This window comes from Triticum dicoccoides, chromosome 2B (assembly GCF_002162155.2).
Source record: "Triticum dicoccoides isolate Atlit2015 ecotype Zavitan chromosome 2B, WEW_v2.0, whole genome shotgun sequence".
NCBI classification, from domain to species: domain Eukaryota; kingdom Viridiplantae; phylum Streptophyta; class Magnoliopsida; order Poales; family Poaceae; genus Triticum; species Triticum dicoccoides.
In genome coordinates, this window is record NC_041383.1 from 512,286,158 (window position 1) to 512,308,072 (window position 21,915).

The following is a 21,915-nucleotide window of genomic DNA, read 5'->3' on the forward strand; positions in this document are numbered from 1 at the left end:
GCTCGTGGTTTTCTTCCCTCTGGCTCTCCCCTGTCCTCTTGTAAGTCATTGTGCGCTGACGCCAGCGGCAGTATTGCTGGGGCAAGCGGTAGTGCCGCTGCAGCGAGCAGTGGTACCGCTCCCTTGAGCGGTAGTACCATGCGTTGTAGGCTGAGCACGGGAATAACAGTTGGATCTTTTCCCCCTATATATAAAGGGGGTCTTCTTCTCCAAGAAGACCACCTCTCCCTACCCTAACTCCATTGTTGCTCCAAGAGCTCATTCCCGCACGATCTCTCTCCCTAGCCAATCAAACTTGTTGGTTTTCTAGGGATTGGTTGAGAAGGCCCCGATCTACACTTCCACCAAGAGAAATTTGATTCCCCCACTAATCCCTTGCGGATCTTATTACTCTTGGGTGTTTGAGCACACTAGATGGTTGAGGTCACCTCGGAACCACATTCCATTGTGGTGAAGCTTCGTGGTGTCGTTGGGAGCCTCCAATTAAGTTATGGAGATTGCCCCAACCTTGTTTGTAAAGGTTCTGTCATGGAATTGTCACGGCAGATGTCCTAGCATGAGGACTTAGGTGTGGAGCCATCGCTACAAGGTTAGCTTGAAGGGGTTAAAACGGGACAAGGGACACAGAGAGTTTACCCAGGTTCGGCCCCTCGCAACGAGATAAAGGCCTACTCCTGCTTTAGGTTGTATTGTTGGGTTTCGATTACCAGGGAGCGAATACACTTGACTTAGTTCTCGACTTGTTGTTTCTTGCCCCAACCCGCCACCCGGTCACCCCTTTATATACACAGGCTGATGCCCGGTGGCTTAAGAGTCCCAGCCGACTTATACACAATGTGTCCGGCTCGGTGACAGAATTACACTTTCCTTAGCATACAAGTTAAACATATGGCGGTTTACACCCGTGGACCTCAAGTCTCCTCCGAGTCTTGGGACTTCAGTAAACTTGCTTCATGAACCGCCATCTTCATCATCTTCTTGGGCCTTCTTGTTATGAACCGCCAGTGGTATGACCCGGCCCCTCTTGGGCGGGTCATACCCAATAGTTATATCCCCAACATTAGTCCCCAGGTTGGTGTGAACTTGTTCATATCAATCTTCAACACTTAGAAAAAATCCTTCCTTATTTGTCCCTACGGGATCTTATAACCCGCCGTGACGCCATGTCTTAGAATCATGGTAACCCGCCATGACATCATCTCACGTTAATATCACACGAGGCCCAAATCTTAATATGTCATCACTTTTAATGAACCTCCGAAAATCGAGGCGTATGTGCTGTCACATATCCATTTTTTAGCCTCCTCGATTCCCGCGCATGCCACTTATCCTTTCTGCCTTATAAATAGGGCCACGTGTCCCTTTCATTTGCCCCCTTGCCTCCTTGTCTTCATCTTCTTCCTCACAACACCTCTAGCGCCCGAGCTCCGCCGCCGCCGTCGACCTTCGCCAGTGCCTCAACCACGGCCGTTGCATCAACCTGAATAGACCAGAGCTCATCTGCGTGCCTCCATTGTTTCAACAGCCCCGGTACGCTTTTCTCCTTCCCTCACCATATATCCCATTAGGGTTTGTGCGAGTTTGTCGGAGTTCATCTCCGCTCCTCTTTGTTCTCCCCTGTTTCATGTAAGTTTAATGCACATCTTGCGCGACATTACCTTTAGAACTCATTTTTGATATTTAAATGCCTCCTCTCCGTGAGAGATCCCATCTGAGCACATGAACTGCTCTGCTGCCGCAACTTAGGTTTAGAATTTCCTTCATTAGTGGAACTACCATAGATCCAAAATTATAGCATCGATCTGTGAAAGTTGTTTGTCCAACACTGAGCAATTTTTCCACTGACAGATCTGAAAATCAATAGTTGTGTGGGTGGCTTAACTTATAAACCGTAACCCGCCAGGTACCATTAGTCCCCTCTTAAGCCGCCAATGGTTTGCCTTGCATAACCGCAATGCCATCCTACGGCTTAATACACTGCATGCTTTATCGTTCTTAACCTTGAACCAACGGCCAGCTTAACATCATAATCTTAAACCGGCAAAATTTTCTTTTCAGATCATCAACAATGACTAAGATATTCACTGCATGCAACTGGGTACCATCCCAGGTCACCGAGTAATATCTAAACAATTTCGTTGCAAATGGCATCCTAGCCAAGAAGAATGACATCCACTAGAGAGTCCCAGGCCTCAAAAATCCTCCTGAGCCCAAGGAAGGAGAAGTAATTGTTTTCACTGATCATATGATCCGGGGGTTTACCCCGCCCGATTCAAAATTCTTTTGGGACGTGATGCACTTCTTCCAACTTCATCCTCGAGACATCGGGCCTAATTCTGTCTCCAATATTTGCAACTTCCAAGTCTTCTGTGAAGCTTATCTTCAAGAAGAGCCCACTGCTGAACTGTTTAGAGAGTTTTATTACTTAAACTGTCAGACAGAGTTTACTGAAGGGCCCAGTTTGGAACTCGGTGGAGTTTCAGTTCAGAAGAGGAAAGAAGCCCGTTTCCCCTCTGCCAAGCCGCCCAGTCATCCCAAGGACTGGAACCAGACTTGGTTCTATTGCCAAGACACCTCTCCAGCAGGCGAGAATCCTCTGCCGGGTTATCGTGACCATCGTCTTAGCAACTCACATCCACTCCCACCGCGGATCAGCACGAAGGAACGGGCCAAGTATGCCCCACCTTTTCAAAGCTCAGAGCCTTCATGGCTAACGGCTTAACCGTCATCGACCTTGTTCGGTGCTGGGTCTCCTGGAGGATCTTGCCATTAAGTCGTTGCCCCGGTTTAATGTGCGAGTATACTGGCGACTTGAAAGATGCCCAACGCCACTGTGAAATTCAACTATTTGATGCAGAAGTCACTGAAGCAACCAAGGCTTTGTTGAATGAAACCTGGACAGACTGCAGTAAAACTGGACTTAGTCCTTACTGCACCTTCAACGAGCCGCCTGCTATAAGTGTTGCACATCATGCTTCCAGCTTAAATTATGTTTTCATTAATACTATCCACTGATGATCATCTGACCTCCACGGGCTGATTCTCCGTTTTGGAAGAAGAAGCCGCAAGATAAGCCGGCCAAGCCGACCCGGACCAAGACCAAGGCCACCAAAAGGCCTGCCAAGAAGAAGAAGACCGATCCCTCTGAGTTAAACTTGGATGATGATGGTGATGATGATGAGTCGGAGGTAGAACTTGACTCTCTTGGCTCATTTTTTGTACATCTCATTGACAATGACTATTATCAGGAGGAAGCGGAAGCCAGCCGTGCGGGTGACGAAGAGGTGATTGTTCTTTCCTCTGACTCAGAATCTGTGCCAAAACAGAAAACTCGCCAAGCAAGCTGGAAAGTAAGGTTTTCTCATCCTTTGGCTTATTTGGATCCCAACTTTATTTTGAAGAAGCAGCAACATGAAGCTCGCCGCACCACCCGAAACAGCGGAAGCGGGATTCTTTCCTCCGGCTTACCCAACACCCCAGCTCCCCGCAAGCGTCGTCTAGAGGTCTCAACAAACTCCGACTTAACTTATCCCAGGGCTGGTCTTTTTCGACAACCTCTTAATCCTTCCGATTCAAATTATCAGGGAACGTCTCATTCCTCCTCTGGCGACTCAACGGGGACTCATGTCCCGGCCTTCAAACCAGTGCCTGGGTAAGACTGTCAAGTCTTTGCTTTCAATTATATACTAAATTGTTGTACTATCCTCATCTTGTGTTTCATTCACAGGGCTATGGCGAAGCCCAGTAAGAAAATGAAGGTGACAAAAACTCCTGAGAACCCCTCTAAGCCGGAGCAGCAGTCAGCAGAAACTTCCCACCAAGCCCCTAAAGCCATAGTCGATTGAACCGCCACTGGTCGATCACAATGTTGACATGGACCAAATGGATGTTGATCTAGTTGCCACCAATCCGCCAAGCCCCATTAAGCCGCCAAGACCTATCAAGCCGGCCGAAGAAAAGGCTGATGATGTTACCATCACTAGGCATGGTTATACGAAGCCAGGCAACCCTACTGTCTTGTCAAAACACAGCGCGAAAGAAGAAATTTCTGTTGCTGACAAAGGCAAGTGGTCAGCCAATCTAGAGAGCTATGCCCACTTCAGTGCCCAAGAGATCCACTCTGGATACTTGAACCACCTGTACACAAGCCGTGACTTTGAAGCCGGTTTAGTAAATTTGATGAAGGAGCGCTTTGAGGTAAACACTACAACTCTCTTCATATGAATACACTTCCATTAGCCACCAAGTTTACTGGACATGATAGAATAGAATGTGCTGTAGACTTAACATAGCTTTGTAGATCAAATCCAGTAGCCCCCAAGGGCCGGTTTATACTTTCAAAATAAATCGGGACTTCTGATAATAATATTTCAACTTTGCACATGTAGCCTCCAAGGGCCGGCTTAATCTCCAAGATGAGCCGGGACTTTGACTATTAATGAGTCAATTTCGCATCTGTAGCCCTCAAGAGTCGGCTTAATCTATCAAGAGAAGCCAGGTCTCTTTATTCTATGTGTCCATACAACTCAATCATATAGCCCCATGAACCGGCTATAGCCACCATACCTTAACCGGGTCATCATAAAACTGTCTTTAAAAAAGAGCAATATGCATTAGCCCCCAAGTGCCAAGTAAAATACTTGTATTGTGCTTGGGACTTGTTAAATAAATGACTTCAACCCGGCTATTGTTTATATCCTGCAGGCTGAACTTACTGTCAAAGACTCCCAAGTTGTTGATCTTCAAGAAAACATCAAATCTCAGCAATCTGAAACCTCCAAGGCTAAAACATAATTGACCACCGGCTTGGCAGAGATAGAAAAACGGAAGAAAGACTTCAAGGCTGACCAAGCAGGCTGGGAGACAGGGAAATCAGCTCGGTTGAAAAGAGCGGAAGATGTCGAAGCAGCTCTTAAGCCGGTGGCTGAAGAGCTCGCCGGTTTAAAACATCAAGTCAATGCCATGACTGCTGCCATCTTCGGTAAGTAACTTCAACTTAAGTTGATACTACCAAAGCATTGCAAGAATCTTTCATCCGGCTTATAGATTTAATTATTGATACAGGCTCCAGGATCGCCTATCTCGGCTCAGATATGCGCAAGAAGCTGAAAGCCGCCTACACCCTTGTAGAGCAATTATATACTGGTGCACAACGAGCCATTTGCACAGTTGCACATAAAAAACAACCGCCAAACCTCATCAAGGCCACACTGGAGAAGCTATCTGTGCTACCCCTGCGAATCGAGGAACTTAAGAAATCAGTTGCAAGAGTCGGTGCACTCACCGGGCTAACCCGGGCTAAAGCATGGCAAGCAGATCTTGAGCCGACAGACTTGGCTAATGGCTGCCTCAGCGTGAAAGAGGACGGGTCTCCCTTCAGCGTAACTGCCACACTAACATAATAAACCGGCCTTTGAACTGGATATTCCTTGCCTGACTCCTTCCTTTCAACCACAACTGCCACACTAACAGCTCTATTGTTTGCAGCCACATATAAAAGCAAATGCTCCTTCTCAATAGGAGTTGCAAGAACTGGTGGCTCAGCCAACTGTCTCTTAAGCGCCTCAAACGCCTCATTAGCAGCATCGCTCCAGACAAAGTCATCTATCTTCTTCATCATTTGATACAAAGGAATAGCCTTCTCTCTCAGGTGGCTTATAAACCGGCCCAAAGCCGCAATACAACCCGCCAAATGCTGGACGTCATTGATACACGCGGCTTAGCCAAAGAAGTGATAGCCTTGATTTTCTCCGGATTAGCTTCAATGCCCCTCTTAGAAACCAGGAAGCCCAATAACTTGCCCACTAGCACGCCAAGGACACACTTGGCCAGATTAAGCATCATTTCGTAGACCCGGAGATTGTCAAAGGTCTCTTTCAGATCATCTATCAAAGTCTCCTTCTTCCTGGATTTCACAACAATATCATCCACATAAGCGTGAACATTGCGCCCAATCTGACCATGAAGGCAATTTTGAACACACTGTTGGTAAGTCGCCTGGGCACTCTTGAGCCCAAAAGGCGTAGACACATAACAGAAGGCTCCAAAGGGAGTGATGAAAGTTGTCTTCTTCTAGTCCTTAACTGCCATCTTGATCTGACGATAACCAGAATAAGCATCCAAAAAGCTCAAACGCTCACAACCCGCCGTAGCATCAATAATATAATCAATACGAGGGAGAGCAAAAGGATCATCCGGACAGGCCTTGTTAAGGTCTGTATAATCCACACACATGCGCCAAGTGCCATTTTTCTTAAGTACCAGCACCGGGTTAGCCAACCACCCAGGATGAAAAACTTCAATGATAAACCCTACCGCTAAGAGCCGAACCACTTCTTCACCAACGGCCTTACGCCTCTCTTCACAAAAATGATGAACAAACTGCTTGCCCGGCTTAAATTTGGGATTCACATTAAGAGTGTGCTCAGTGAGTTCCCTTAGTACACCTGGCATGTCACAAGGTTTCCATGCAAAGATGTCCCAGTTCTCACGGATGGACTGAATGAGCGCGCTTTCCTATTTTAGATCCATATTAGCATTGATGCTGAACTGCTTGGATGAGTCGCCAGGCAAAAAATCAACCAACTTAGTGTCATCTGCCGATTTAAACATCAACAGGGGGTCATTTTCTATAGTTGGCTTCTTCAAAGGCGTCATATCCGCCGGGTCAACATTGTCTTTATAAAACTTCAGCTCCTCTTTAGCACAAGCCGACTCAACATACGCAACATCACCTTCTTCACAATCCAGAGCAATCTTTCTATTACCATGCACCATGATGGTGCCCTTATGACCCAGCATCTTAAGATGCAAATAAACATAACACGGTTGTGCCATAAACTTGGCGTAAGCCGGCCACCCAAACAAAGCATGGTATGGTCTTTTGATCTTAAACACCTCAAAGGTCAATTTTTCAGCTCCGGAATCATGGTCATCTCCAAACGCTACCTACGGTGTTATCTTACCCACTGGATATGCCGACTTACCAGGGACCATCCCATGAAAACTAGTAGACGATGCCTTAAGATCTTTGTCAGTCAAATTCATACGACGAAAAGTCTCATAGTAAAGGATATTGATACTGCTGCCCCCATCCATGAGCACTTTGTAAGCTTATACCCTCCTACCTGAGGAGCAACCACCAATGCCAACTGACGTGGATTGTCAACCCAGAGCGGGTGATCCTCCCGGCTCCATACAATAGGCTGCTCAAACCACCTCAAATAACGAGGTACTGCCGGCTCGACTGAGTTCATCGCCCTCTTATGGATTTTCGGGTCTCGCTTGCACAGGCTTGTGGTGAACACATGATACAGACCACTGTTTAGCTGCTTTGGATTGCTCTGATAACCAGATTGCTCCTGCTGATTCCCTTGGCCAGATTGCTGATTAAAACCATCTTGATTACCTTGGCCCTGAAAATCGGAGCTTGAATCGCCGCCTCCAAACCCAGGTCCATGAGAGCTGGATCCTGAACCGCCATGCGGGCCATGATTATTCTGAAAAAAATCAGAGTTCCTATACTCCCTCATTATGAAACAATCCTTCCACAGATGACTGGCCAGCTTCTCCTAGGTTCCGTGTTTTGGGCAAGGCTGATTCATCATGGCCTCAAGGTTGAACTTTGGCCCTCCAAACTAGGGTGCTTGTGTTTTTCCCTTACGACGCTGATTATTACTCTGCGTGTTGGTGTTAGACACAAAGTCTAAACCGATGTCTGCCTTACGTTTACCATTACCACCTTGACCTGCCGTGTTATGTTGTCCCTTTGTGTTGCCACTCTTCTTCCCCTTCCCAGTCTTCTCCTCATGAGACTCAGGGTCTTTAGTGCTATCAGAGTCGGCATACTTGACGAGAGCCGCCATGAGCTCCCCCATATCATTGCAATTACGCTTAAGCCTCCCCAATTTCTTCTTAAGGGGAAGAAAATGGCAGTTCTTTTCCAACATCAGGACTGCTGAACCAGCATTGATACTGTCCGATGAGTGTATAACAGCTGAGATCCGGTGCACCCAATTGGTTGTTGACTCACCTTCACCTTGGACGCAAGAATCCAAATCCAGAATCGACATAGGCTGCTTGCACCTGTCTTTAAAATTTTGAATAAATCGCCTCTTCAACTCCGCCCATGACCCAATGGAATTAGCGGGCAGGCTTTTCAACCAAGTACGAGCCGGCCCATCCAACATAATGGTGAAATACTTAGCACATGCAGCATCACTGACATCCAGCATCTCCATAGCCATCTCATAACTCTCAATCCAAGCCTTTGGCTGCTGATCCGCCGTGTAGTTAGGCACCTCGTGAGGGCCCTTGAAATCTTTAGGCAAGCTCTTGTTGCGTAGACCCGGCACTAAACACGACACACCCAAGGTTCTAGAGGTTACTCCTGCCTCCACGAATGCCGACAGATAAACTGGAGATTGTTGTTGAGACGCCAACTGAGCCGCCAGCTGCACCTCACGTCGCGCTCTTTCCTCGTCCACCAAAGCCTGAGCATCATTACCAGCACGCGGCGGGTCAGGCCTACGAGGCTGATTGCGGTGCCGCTCATTGCTCGACACGGCCGGTTCATCAATGTGCCTACTATTACTCCAGCTTGGACAGGGTGTTGAATGGATACGATTGTGACTATATGAATAAGCCGCCTGTTGGGCCACAACCGTCTGAAGAAGTTCTCCGGCTCTCCGTATTTCCATCGCCGCTGGCGACTCATCCTGAACCGGGAGAGCCGCCAGTCGAGTAGCCGCAACTATCATGTTATCCAAAGGATTAGAAAAAAAGAACCGGGGGCATCAGAACATGCTGGAGAGGGGTCAAGTTCAAACATGGGGGGTCTGTAGCACGTGGCTGAACCGGTTCTCCAGCTGCTGACGCCTCAACATTCTGATCCGCACCAGGCAGGTTACTAGTTCCTGTCCCAGGCGTGTTGAAAAGGTTCCTCGCGTCGTAAACCAGGGGTAACCGACTCACATGCCTTCTGTTAAAGACAATGTTTGATGCATCCCGTACCAAGCTTAAGCGAAAGCTCTCTGCTTGTAGCCGTTCTGCCTCCTTCTGCAAGGCGGCTCGCTCCGTTGCTATCCTGGCGTTCTCCATGTTTAGATCCTCATTGGCTTGGGCTATCTCGTCACGTAACTTTGCAACGTCTGCATTATGCTGAGTTTGGTTCACTGGGTTTACCTCCGCCGTTAACAATATTGCCAGGGCATCCAATAGATCAGATAAAACTTGAGCCGGTGGGTGCACAGGGCCTCTTGCCCCGGCTACCGCTGCTGTTGCTGACCCAGAGATCATTGCTGCAGTTGAAGAATTCTGCCCTAGCTGTGTACCGTCCATGAAGATCGCAACCCGGTTTGGTGTCTCGTAGGGGTCCAGAATACTGTCACCATCGGAATAGCCCCCAAGCCCGCCATCCTGAACCTGATAGATGGAATTAGTCTAACTGGTTGAGGACTCGTCGCCTGAGTAGACAATCGTCTCGCCACTGGATTCAGATCCTCCTTCCAACTCTGCTCCTTAAACAAAGCCAACAAAGACATGCTTCGGGGCGGCTTGAACCTTGGCGGGTCACGCACACCGAGCCGTCTCGAGATGGCGGTGCAGATGTCTGGCTCAGCTTCCGACTCACCAATCTTGCCAATGAAGACATGGATTCCGCCAAAGGGGACCCGGTACCTGTACTCGATTGAGCCGGCCTCGAGGCCCCAACCCTCGTCATCAATGTAGAGCTTGCCACGTCGACTCTTAGTCATCCGGCCCACATCATATCCCTTGAGCCCTGCGAAGCTGCCCTTCAAGAACTCGAAACTACCGTGCGATGGCCCCATAGTGGGCGCCAACTATCGTGGAATTGTCACGGCAGATGCCCTAGTATGAGGACTTAGGTGTGGAGCCATCGCTACGAGGTTAGCTTGAAGGTGTTAAAATGGGACAAGGGACACAGAGAGTTTACCCGGGTTCGGACCCTCGCAACGAGGTAAAGGTCTACTCCTGCTTTAGGTTGTATTGCTTGGGTTTCGATTACCAGGGAGTGAATACGCTTGACCTAGTTCTCGACTTGTTGTTTCTTGCCCGGGTCACCCCTTTATATACACAGGCTGATGCCCGACATCTTATAGAGTCCCGACTGGCTTATACACAACGTGTCCGGCTCGGTGACAAAACTACACTTTCCTTAACATACAAGTTAAACATATGGCGGTTTACACCTGTGGGCCTCAAGTCTCCTTCGGGTCTTGGGCCTTTAGTAAACTTGCTTCATGAACCGCCATCTTCATCATCTTCTTGGGCCTTCTCGTTATGAACCGCTAGTGGTATGACCTGGCCCGTCCTGGACGGGTCATACCCAATAGTTATATCCCCAACAGGTTCCGTCGCCGCCTTCAAGGGCACCACTAGTGGAATCACGACATCTCGCATTGTGTGAGGGCGTGAGGAGAATATTGTGGTCCTATTAGCTTCTTAGGGAGCATTGTGCCTCCACACTGCTCTAAGGGAGACGTACTTCCCTTCAAAGGGAAGGAACTTCGGTAACACATCCTCGTCTCCATCGGCTCCACTTGTGGTTATTTCTTACCTTTACTTTGTGCAAGTTATTATTGTGTTGTATCCTTTGCTTGCTTGTGTTGCTTGTGTTGTTAGCATCATATATGTTTCTCACCTAGTTTCATATCTAGACAAGCTAATTGGCGCTAACCCTAATTTGTTAAGAAAAGCAAAAAATTGGTAGTTTCCTATTCACCGCCCCCCCCTCTAGTCAAGCATATCGATCCTTTCAATTGGTATCAGAGCCTCATCTCTTTATTAGGGGTTTCATCACCCGAAGAATATGGTTGATGATGGTGGTAGTGGGGATGAAGTGCCCGAGGCTGTGGAGTTGAACTCGATCACTCGAGGCGACTTAAATGAAGCTATGGCTTCACTTAAGATGTCTATGATGACTGAGATCAAATCGTGTTTAAAGAATTACTTGAGGGGTTGAAAACTTCCCCAGATACGCTGCTTGTGGTTAATCCCACCTCATCGGAATCGGAGGCTAACTCCAACAAGGAAGCGGCTAAAGGTACTCAATCCGCCCCTCCTCAAAACCAGAATGGGACGGGAACCTTTGCCTCGGTTCCCCCTCCCCCGGTCTATGGAGGACCGGTCCCTACACTGCATACTAACCACCTTGGTCCTCCTAAACTTGTGAAGGGTGATTTTGCTAATTGGGTTTTTCACATCAAGTCTCATTTGAATCACAGCTCAACAAATTTTTGGAAAGTCACCAAGAAAGGATTCTACCCTCATGATCCAAACAATTTCACCCCTAGAGAAGCGGGCAATCAATACAACCACTCCGCTTTGTTCATTCTTCAAGCCACGGTTCCTCCCGAAGATCTATCTCACTTGTGTCCCTTCACTCATGCAAAGGATTGTTGGGAACACATCATTTCTTTGTACAAGGGGAGCTCAAGCATCCAACGGTCCAACTTTGAAGTAGTCCTTGATGAGGCCGATGAATTTGTGATGCTAGAAGATGAGGATCCTCATGATCTTTACCGAAGAGTGACAACTCTTGCGGTTGCTCTTCAAGACCATGGGAGCAAGGATACGGATGACAATTGGATCAAGCGCAAGTTTTTCAAGGCCATCATACCATTCAACAATCCTCCGTGATTCATCAAAGACCAGACTTCCATACCTTGTCCTCAAGTGAAGTGTTGGATGAGTTTATGCCATGAACATCATGAACAAGACCGCCGACAATGCTATAGCCCGTATACAGTTAAAGAAAAGCTCACCCACCCTTACCTTGAGGGCCAAGGGCCACTCCGGAAGAAGAAGAAGAAGAGGATGGTTGCCCCGAAGACACCAAATATGCTTACCACGAGCACATGTCTCTTCCGTCAAGGCAATTTTGGGGCAACAAGAGGAACTCAAGGCCCAACTTCTTCAAGAACAACTCAAGTGGCTCAAAGAACAAGCAATGAGTGAGGACTTGTTACAATTGCGGCTATGTGAGTCACTTTGTGGTGGATTGTCCTTATGAGAAGAGGGAAGACAATGATGGCAAACTCATTTGCAAAGACAAAGCCAAGTCCTTCCCAAATAGGAACAACTCCACCAAGAAGATACCACCAAAGGTCTTGGTGGCACATGAAGAGTACACCCCCGATGATGATGACAAAGACACAAGTGGTGAAGGAATGGCAACAACAACCGTGTCCATTGCCATCTCATCCCCTTCCAAGGTGTCTCTCTTTGGTGCCACCAATGAGAACCTCATTGCTAAGTGCCTCATGGCCAAAGGTATCAACAAGGTAACCTGAAACATCAAAACCACCATCACTACTACTCCTTTGTTAAATTGTGTTAAGGATAGTGAGGTGGTAAATGTTGATGAGAATGAGTTTACCAAACTCTTGAGTAAGCTCAAGGGAGAACCCAAGAAGAACTGTGTTGCTCTCTTGGAACAACTTGGTGAGGCCAATGATATCATTGAGTCTCATGAGGATACTATATCCAAGTTGGAGGGGCATAGTCATGACTATGCTGATGAGATTGCGGATCTCTCCATTGCTCTTGAGGAAGATCGAGGTCTTTGTTTGACTCTTGAGGAGTCACATAACGTTGATCATGCTAAATTTTAAAAAGATCTTGATCATGCTCTTGTTCTTACTCGTGTGCTTAAATCCGAGAAAGTTGTACTTGGGGTTGGCCATGATAGACTCAAGGAATAGTTTGACACACTTGAAAAGGCTCACAAGGTCTTGAAGGGTGTTCATGCTTCACTCAAGGAGTCTCATGATCAACTCCAAGTGAAGCTAACCAAGGAGATATCCAAGTTTCCTCCTTTTGTTCTAACTGATAACGCCCATGCTACTAACCCATGTTGTGAGTATGTGTATCTTATGAAGGAGAATGCCAAGTTGAAAGAGCAACTTGAGAAGGGCCTTGTGACATGCATACAAGGCGAGAAGAACCTAAATGACCTTTTGAGTATCAAAAGGAAGTTGTGGGAAAGGAAGGACTTTGGTTTGGACCCAAGTCAAAGAAGAAGAAGAACAAGACCAAGCAACCTCTCTCGCTCAAGGAAGCCTTTATCAAGGCGGGTGAGGGTACTCATGAGAAGAAGAAGAAGAAGAAGAAGAAGAAGAAGAACAGAGAAGTGGTGGTAATGCCAATAAGGGAAAAACCATCCCTGCCAACAAAGCCGATGACTTTAACCCTTCTTATGTTTTGTGCCGTGCTAGTGATGGACATGTTTATGCCAAATTTCTTGGTTCTTCGTATGAGTACATTGAATGGTCTATTTGGGTTCCTAAGACCCTTGTTGCTAACCTCAAAGGACCCATTCAAAAATGGGTACCTAAATCCAAGCATTGATCTCTTGTAGGAGTTTGCTTCCGGTGGGGTGTCATGGTTGCTTGATACTGGAGCAACAAATCATATGACCGGGAGCAAGGACTTGGTGGTGGACGTTCATCCTATTACATCCATGCCCACTCATGTCCAATTTTGTGATGCTTCAACATCTAAGGTATTGGGTCTTGGAAAGGTGGTCATCTCTCAAGATTTATCTATTGAGAAGGTCATGCTTGTCGAGTCCCTTGCATACAATTTACTTTCCATTCGTCAACTTGCACTCATGGGCTTTGCAACATTCTTTGATCTTGATACATGGCCCTTTTGTGGAGCAAGACTCTTAAAGTAGCCTTTGTTGGGCATGTCAAGAATGGTCTATATGTGGTTAACTTTTCGGGGCGACCCACTAAGACTGCGACATGCCTAATGGCTAAATTTGATGTGGGATGGCTTTGGCATCGCCGACTAGCCCATGTCAATATGAGATCTTTGCAAAGTCTCCTCAAAGGGGATCACGTCCGTGGACTAACAAATGTGAGTTTTGCTAAAGATTGTGATTGCAGTGCTTGTATTGAAGGAAAGTTACATGAGATGGCTCACCAACCCACGACTATCATCTTATCGAAGAGGCCCTTGGAGCTCCTTCACATGGTTGTCTTTGGTCCTCCATCCTTTGATAGTCTTGGTGGAAGAAAGTATTGCTTGGTGATTGTGGATGACTACTCAAGATACACATGGGTATACTTCTTCAAGAGGAAGAGTGAGGCGCAACAAACCTTCACCGACTTTGCTAATGAAGCTCAACGTCAACATGAAGCAAATATATTGATGATTAGAAGTCACAATGACACCGAGTTCAAGAACTACACCTTGGATGAGTTTCTTAGTGATGAGGGGATCAAGCACCAATATGCCGCACCCTATACCCCTCAACAAAATGGTGTGGCAGAGAGGAAGAACCGGACATTGATGGACACGGCAAGGACCATGATGGAGGAATTCAAATCTCCGTACAAAGTTTGGGCCGAAGGCATCAACACCACATGTCATGCATCCAATTGGCTCTACCTCCGCAAAGGCTTGAAACAAGACTCCATATGATATACTTACCGGTAACAAGCCCAACCTCAAGTACTTCCGGGTGTTCGATTGTAAGTGTTTCATTCTCAAGAAAGGTGTTCGTTTGTCTAAATTTGAACCAAGAGCTCAAGAGGGCATATTTGTCGGTTATGCTACAAACTCTCATGCTTACCATGTCCTTAACAAGTCCATCGGACTCATTGAGGAGACGTGCACTACAAAAAAATACACTTCCGTGATGATACGTGTTTGTCATAGTAGGTCACGTTTTTTGTCATGCATGTACATCCATGACAAATTTATGACATAATCAAGATAGTCATACCTGTGCTGTCGTAGAAGTGTTCGATGACATTACCAAAATTATCATCACGGAAGTGTCCACTTCCATGACGATAAATCGCGCGTCACAGAACTGCTTTCATCAAGGGTGACCGACACGTGGCATCCACCATAACGGAACGCCGTTAAGCTATCGGGTCGGGTTTTGGATCCGATAACCCGTTAACAGCCCCGACCAATGGGGATTTTCCGCGTGTAAAGTCATCATTGGCTGGAGGAAACACGTGTCGGCTCACCGTTGGGACAGATGTCATCCACTCATTGGACAGAAGGCACATATGATACGTCGACACATGGCACGACCCAACAGAGGCCCATTCCTGTGAAAAGGCCGCCCCGTTTGACTTGGTCAAAAGGTGGCGGGCCAGCCCATGGAAAGCCTGTTAACGGCGTGTTCGCATATAGCCCATTTACAGCCCGCTAACCCAAGGCCCGTTACGCCCTATCTGAATTAGGCCCAGTAGCGTCATCTGGGCCATCCAATATGATTCTGGCCCGTTTTCACTTCTGGCCCATGTATGGCCCATGACGTCTTTCGGCCCATATGAGGCCCTATGTAACTCTTGGCCTATTAACGGCCTGTGGTGAAACTGGCCCGCAATGAACAGTGTATCACTTTACACCCACTAACGGCCCGTGGTGAAACTGGCCTATAATGAACAGTATATCACTTTATACCCATTAAGGGCCCGTTATTCAGTTGGGCCGTTTCTAGCAAATGTTATCTTTCGGCCTTCTCAGAGCCCATTTATTCTGGGGCTCTTTTCCAGCATTCGTTTACTTATAGCCCGTTACTGTCATTTTCTACTTGTGGGCCAAATTCAGCCCGTGGTAACATCGGCCCGTTTGTGGTCCGTTAATACGTTGGGCCGTTTTCATAGCGTCATCAAATACGGCCTATTAACGATGGCCCGTTATGGTCATACGGCCCGTATAAGGCCCATTGATGATACGGCCCATAGAAGGCCCATTGTTTCTACGGCCCGTAGAAGGCCCATTGTTTCTATGGCCCGTAGAAGGCCCATTGTTTCTACGGCCTGTAGAAGGCCCATTGTTTCTACGGCCCGTAGAAGGCCTACTGTTTCTACGGCCCATAGAAGGCCCACTATTTCTACGGCCCGTAGGAGGCCCAGTGCCACTACAGTAAATATTAGCCCATGGTTATTGTGGCCTAGTTTTAAAAAGAACTGCACTGACTACAAGCAAACAAATAAACAAGACAACAAGGAAATAAATAAGAAGGCAACTTATGCTAGGCTATCACGACTGTTACACATATTACATCCACTGGGCATCAAAGTTTGCCACCAGTGCAAATATAGGGAACAAAGCAGCATATCATATACACTGGTTGTCAAAGTTGGCGACCAACGCAAATAAACGCCGCAGCAAAACAAATCCAGAACTGAAACCACTTCAGAAGATCTCAAGAAACAATATCCTGGTGAAAGTGCAACTATCCCTAGGTGGTTTTGGTAATTCATAACAACATATAGCTCATTGAGCTGATGCTATTCCAAGACATATATTTCAAGAAAGCTCAATGAATGGCATGGCATGGATGATGAAAGTGGATCCCTAAAAATATCAAGGACAAAGGATTGGCTCAAGCTCAAAAGCTCAAGACTCTTCATTTTATATTTCAGTGATCCAAGATCACATTGAGTCTATAGGAAAAGTCAATACTATCAAGGAGGGATGAGGTGTTGCTTAATGAGCCTCTTGCTTCATGTGCTTAGTGATATGCTCCAAAACCCTCAACTACTTTCTCACATCCACATATGACCTAAACCTAAAGCCAAATCGGTCTCACCGATTCTTTCTATCCGGCGCCACCAAGTTCAGATGTCATAGCCACTGCCACAAACCCTAGGCAAATCGGTCTCACCGATAGGGATCTGGGTCTCACCGAGATGGGATTGTAATCTCTCTGTTTCCCTTCATAACGTTTTGGTCTAACCGAAGTGAGCGATCGGTCCCACCGAGATTGCAATGTAAACTCTCTGTTTCCCTTTTGTAACATTTCGGTCTCACCGGAAATTGCAAATCGGTCCCACCGAGTTTACCTGACCAACTCTATGGTTAGCTAATTACCAAAATCGGTCCTACCGAGTTTGTGTAATCGGTCTCACCGAGATTACGTTATGCCCTAACCCTAACCATATCGGTCTCACCGAGTTGCGTTTCGGTCCCACCGAAAATCCTAATGGTCACTAGATTTACTAAATCGGTCTGACCAAGTTTATTGATTCGGTCCCACCGAGATTGGTAAATAGTGTGTAACGGTTAGATTTTGTGTGGAGGCTATATATACCCCTCCACCTCCTCTTCATTCGTGAGAGAGCCATCAGAACAAACCTACACTTCCAACTTACCAGTTCTGAGAGAGAACCACCTACTCATGTGTTGAGGCCAAGATATTCCATTCCTACCATATGAATCTTGATCTCTAGCCCTCCCCAAGTTGCTTTCCACTCAAATCTTCTTTCCACCAGATCCAAATCCTATGAGAGAGAGTTGAGTGTTGGAGAGACTATCATTTGAAGCACAAGAGCAAGGAGTTCATCATCAACGCACCATTTGTTACTTCTTGGAGAGTGGTGTCTCCCAGATTGGCTAGGTGTCACTTGGGAGCCTCCGACAAAGATAGTGGAGTTGAACCAAGGAGTTTGTAAGGGCAAGGAAATTTGGGACACTTTGATTGATATGCATGAAGGTACCGAGTCCGTCAAGGAATCCAAGTTGGATGTGCTCCAAAGTCAGCTTGACAAGTTCAAAATGAAGGATGGTGAAGGTGTCACTGAAATGTACTCTAGGCTTGCTCTTATCACAAATGAGGTTACCGGCTTAGGGAGTGAAGAAATGACCGAAAGATTCATCATCAAGAAGATCCTAAGAGCATTGGATGGAAAATATGATACCGTATGCACATTGATTCAAATGATGCCCAGTTACAAGAATCTCAAGCCAACGGAGGTCATTGGTAGAATTATTGCTCATGAGATGTAACTCAAGGATAAGGAGGAACTTCACAACAAGTCAAGTGGTGCTTACAAAGCCTCATGTGAAGCCCCCACATCATCAAGTGAGAAACAAACCTTCAATGAAGAATTGAGCTTAATGGTGAAAAATTTCAACAAATTCTACAATAGTAGAAGCAAAGAAAGAAGCTCTAAGTCAAGGTCCTACAATGACAAAAGATCTTCCAGTCGAGAGCGCAACTGCTACGATTGTGGGAGACCCGGACACTATTCCAATGAGTGTACGACACCCTACAAAAGAAGAGGACATTCTCCAAAAAGAAGAAGTAGAAGAGAAGAATCACCACCAAGAGAGAGAAGGAGTAGAGATGATCGTTATGAACGAAGACCCTCATGGAGAAGCCAAGATTCGGAAAGGAAGGACAAGTCATCAAAGAGCTACACAAAACGAAGACATCAAGCTCATGTTGGTGAATGGGTATCCGGTTCCGAATCTGAACATCACTCTGAAAGAAGCTATCACTCCGACTCTGAACGTACTCAAGATGAAGGTGTTGCCGGTCTAGCACTTGTGTCAACCAACTCCTACGACATATTTGACTCACCAAATGAAGGAATTAGAAGATGCTTCATGGCCAAAGGTCCAAAGGTAACACATCACGAGTATGTTGATTTCAATAGTGATGAAGATGACTTGCTAGGTGATGATGATTTACTTATTGACAACTCTAGTGATGAATACTATGATGAAATGTCAATTAATCATGCTAAACAAGATAAAACGAATGACAATGATAAGGAGAAGATTGAGCTTCTAACTAAAGAACTAAACACTCTTAAGTTAGCTCATGAAACTATCTTCGAAAATCATCGAGAACTTTTAAGGGCTCATGAGAAGTTATGCTTTGAAAAGCTCAATCTTGAGCAAGAGCATGAGTTCTTAAAGGCAACCAATGATGATCTTCGCAAGAAAAGTTCTTCTTATATTGCCAAGCGTTTACTCTTATCTACTTACATGCCTCAAGTCAAGTCTAGTAACAAGAACAAGAAAGATTCTTCCTCTAGTAGTAACAATAACTATGCTAAATCCAATATTGTTGCTTCTAGTAGTTCTCTTGATTCCACTAATGATTCTCTTAGCCAAGTTACTCTTGAGCAAGAAAATAGCTTATTAAAGGGAATTATAGAGAAAGGTGTATACAAGAGCCTTGCCGGGAGTAAGCAATTCGAGGAAATTGTACGCAAGCAAGGAAGGCACCGGAAGAATCAAGGTGTTGGTTTTGAACGAAAGTTCAATGCCAATGGAGTTGAGTGGGAAGAAGATCAATACCCCAAGACGAAGTTTGTTCCTCAACAAGAGAAGTATGATCCTACTTCTTTCAAGGGAACACAAGCTCAAGATGATCTTCCACCACAAGACCATAAAGGCAAGGACAAGCTTCAAGAGGAGATTGATGCATTTGAAGACGCACCTAAGGCCTTGGTCAAGTGGGTTCCCAAGACTACATCAAGTTCTACTTCATCAAGTACAACTACAACTCCAAGGATTCCCATCAAGATGATGTGGATCCCAAAGAATAAGAACTAGAGAGTTCTTGAGGGTGACTCCGCCAACATTCTTCACTCATATCTTTATGGCAAGAACAAGTGCAATCAACCTCCACATCTTGCACTAGTTCAAGGAGTCACAAACCCTCATGTTGGTAAGGCAAGGGACAAGGTAACCAAATGATTTCATGGACATCATCTTGTGTGTGCATCACTCTATGTCTATGGATATTCTTGTTTTGTTCCTTGTGGGACTAACCCGTGTAGGTATTGAAAGTGCAACTCACTCCAAAGGATTGCTCCAAAAGATCTACATCAACATTGAGCATCCACATCTTCAACACCTACATGAAGTCATCATCGACAAAACCCAAGGTTAGTTCATACCTCTAAGGGGGGATCTCACATCTAGGGGGAGCTTAACTCTAAGAATTGAGTCAAAGAAACTCTAATGATGTGAACACATCAATGCATTATGTAAAAGTGGTAACCCCACTTGAGCTTAAACGATGAGTATGACCTATGATCAAATGTTCTCATTTGACTCCTAAGTCAATATACTCATATATAGATGACCTAGTCATCACCAATTGTTTGATAGATGCTAGAATTGGTTGTGCATGCTTCCCCACATATTTAATTTGTCACTTTATTGTGTGACCATGCTGGTTGCATATTTTACTCATTCGAGGACATCCACCTGTTGTTTGATCGATTGGTTTCCTTTTCTTTGACCAAGTGGATGGACAAGAATGCCTAAGAACTTTCTCTAGCTATCTATGCTTTTCTCGTCTCAAACTCTATTCATGCTACATCACAAAATTTGATCAAGTCAGATTCGAACCACTGTGTGTGAGGAGCACTTGGAGTCCCCAATTCGTCATAGACTTAAACTTCCAAAACTTCTTTGTGATTCTCGGTCTGACCGATTCCTCCATTTAGGTCCCACCGAGATCACTAAGTCGACCTAAGCTTTCCATCTCGGTGCAACCGATATGAACTTTTCGGTCACACCGAGTTGCTGTAACTGTTAATAGTTATGCATCTCGGTGCCACCGAGTTGTTCAACTCAGTCACACCGACAGTGTCGGGCTATATATAGACATGGGAAATTTTTTGGAAATTCCTCCAAACCCCTTCGCCCGCGCGTAGCTCGCTTTGCCTACTAGGTCTACGGATCGTCGACTTCGTCGCCAGCCGCCTCCTGTCACTCGTCTCCACCGCTGTCAACGGATTTCTTCTCCGCCATTGCCGCCGTAGCGAGTTCACCGCCGAACTAGGGTATGAACTCAATCACAGTGCTTTCCTCATCTGATTCTCAACACATTGTGTTTGTAATGCATCTTGCCACGATTGAAACACTCCTATCCAGCCAATGTGATCCTTAGAATAGATGTGATTCAAAAATTTAGGGTTAGGTTTCCGCCAAAACCATCTCGGACCCACCAAGTTGAAAAACTCGGTCCCACCGATTTGACTAACACCATTGCACTAGTAAGTCTCGGTCTAACCGAGAAATATAAATCGGTGTAACTGATTTTAGAACTTTGTGAAACCCTAGCAGTCTCGGTGCTACCGAACTGTGACTCGGTTTGACCGAGATCACTAGTTTAGGTTCCAAAACTGCTTCGGTATCACCGAGTTTGAAAATCGGTAGATCCGAAATGCTTTCTGTGGAAACTAAAACTAAGTTTTTAAATCATTCTCTTGCAAAAATCTCTGCATTTTGTGATGCTCATCCACTCTGTCTCAACTATAACTATTCATAGGGTCAGCAGTCAGTGATTTGCAGCATGTCAGACCTTAGTGACAGTCAGAACAGGGAAGAAGAGCAGATTCACATGAGTGAGGGCACTAGTCCCTCAAGTACTTCAGATGAAGGGAGCAGAAGCACTCCAAGAAACTTGCCCAAAGCAGCCACAAGAGCTAGAAGGAAGAGAACCTCAGACTTAGAGGATGAGGTCTATGTGGCAGCAGAAGATGAGGCTACTTCCAAGAAGGTAGTGCTCAAGAAGGTGCTCAGTTCAACTGCAGTAAAGCCAGACATGAAGATCAAAAGGCCAGCTGGGAGACAGCCAATGTCTAAAGCCAGAGGATCAACTCAAGTACCTGACATGCCTGAAGAGCCAGCTGTAGAAGGAAAGAAAAGGAAGGAAAGGGTCAAGAAGACCATGGCCAGAGTTGTTGGTCAACCTTCCATGATGGAAGAGGAAGAAGAGGTTGCTGTACCAGCACCAAAGGCACAAAAGCTTATGGGTGATGCAATAAAGTCAGGGGCTGCAACATCAAAGCCCAAAGAAGCACCCAAAGCTGCCCCCAAGCCCAAGATTGCACCAAAGAGAAATACCAGGAGTATACCAGCAGCTGAGAAGAACAAGGCCCCAATGCCTGAGGCTGCTGCTGAGGAAGATGAAGAAGGGCAGGTCCTAAGAAAGCTGAAACCCAAGATTCCAGAACACAATGATGCTCATCCTGTGGCTGAGAACATGAAAATCAGGAAAGACTCAGGGTTGAGGCTATGGAGATTGTCTGATCCATATGCCACCAGGAGAAGGACTGCTGTAGATTACAGGTTCCACACCAAGGAGCAGCAGGACTTCTATGAGACAATCTT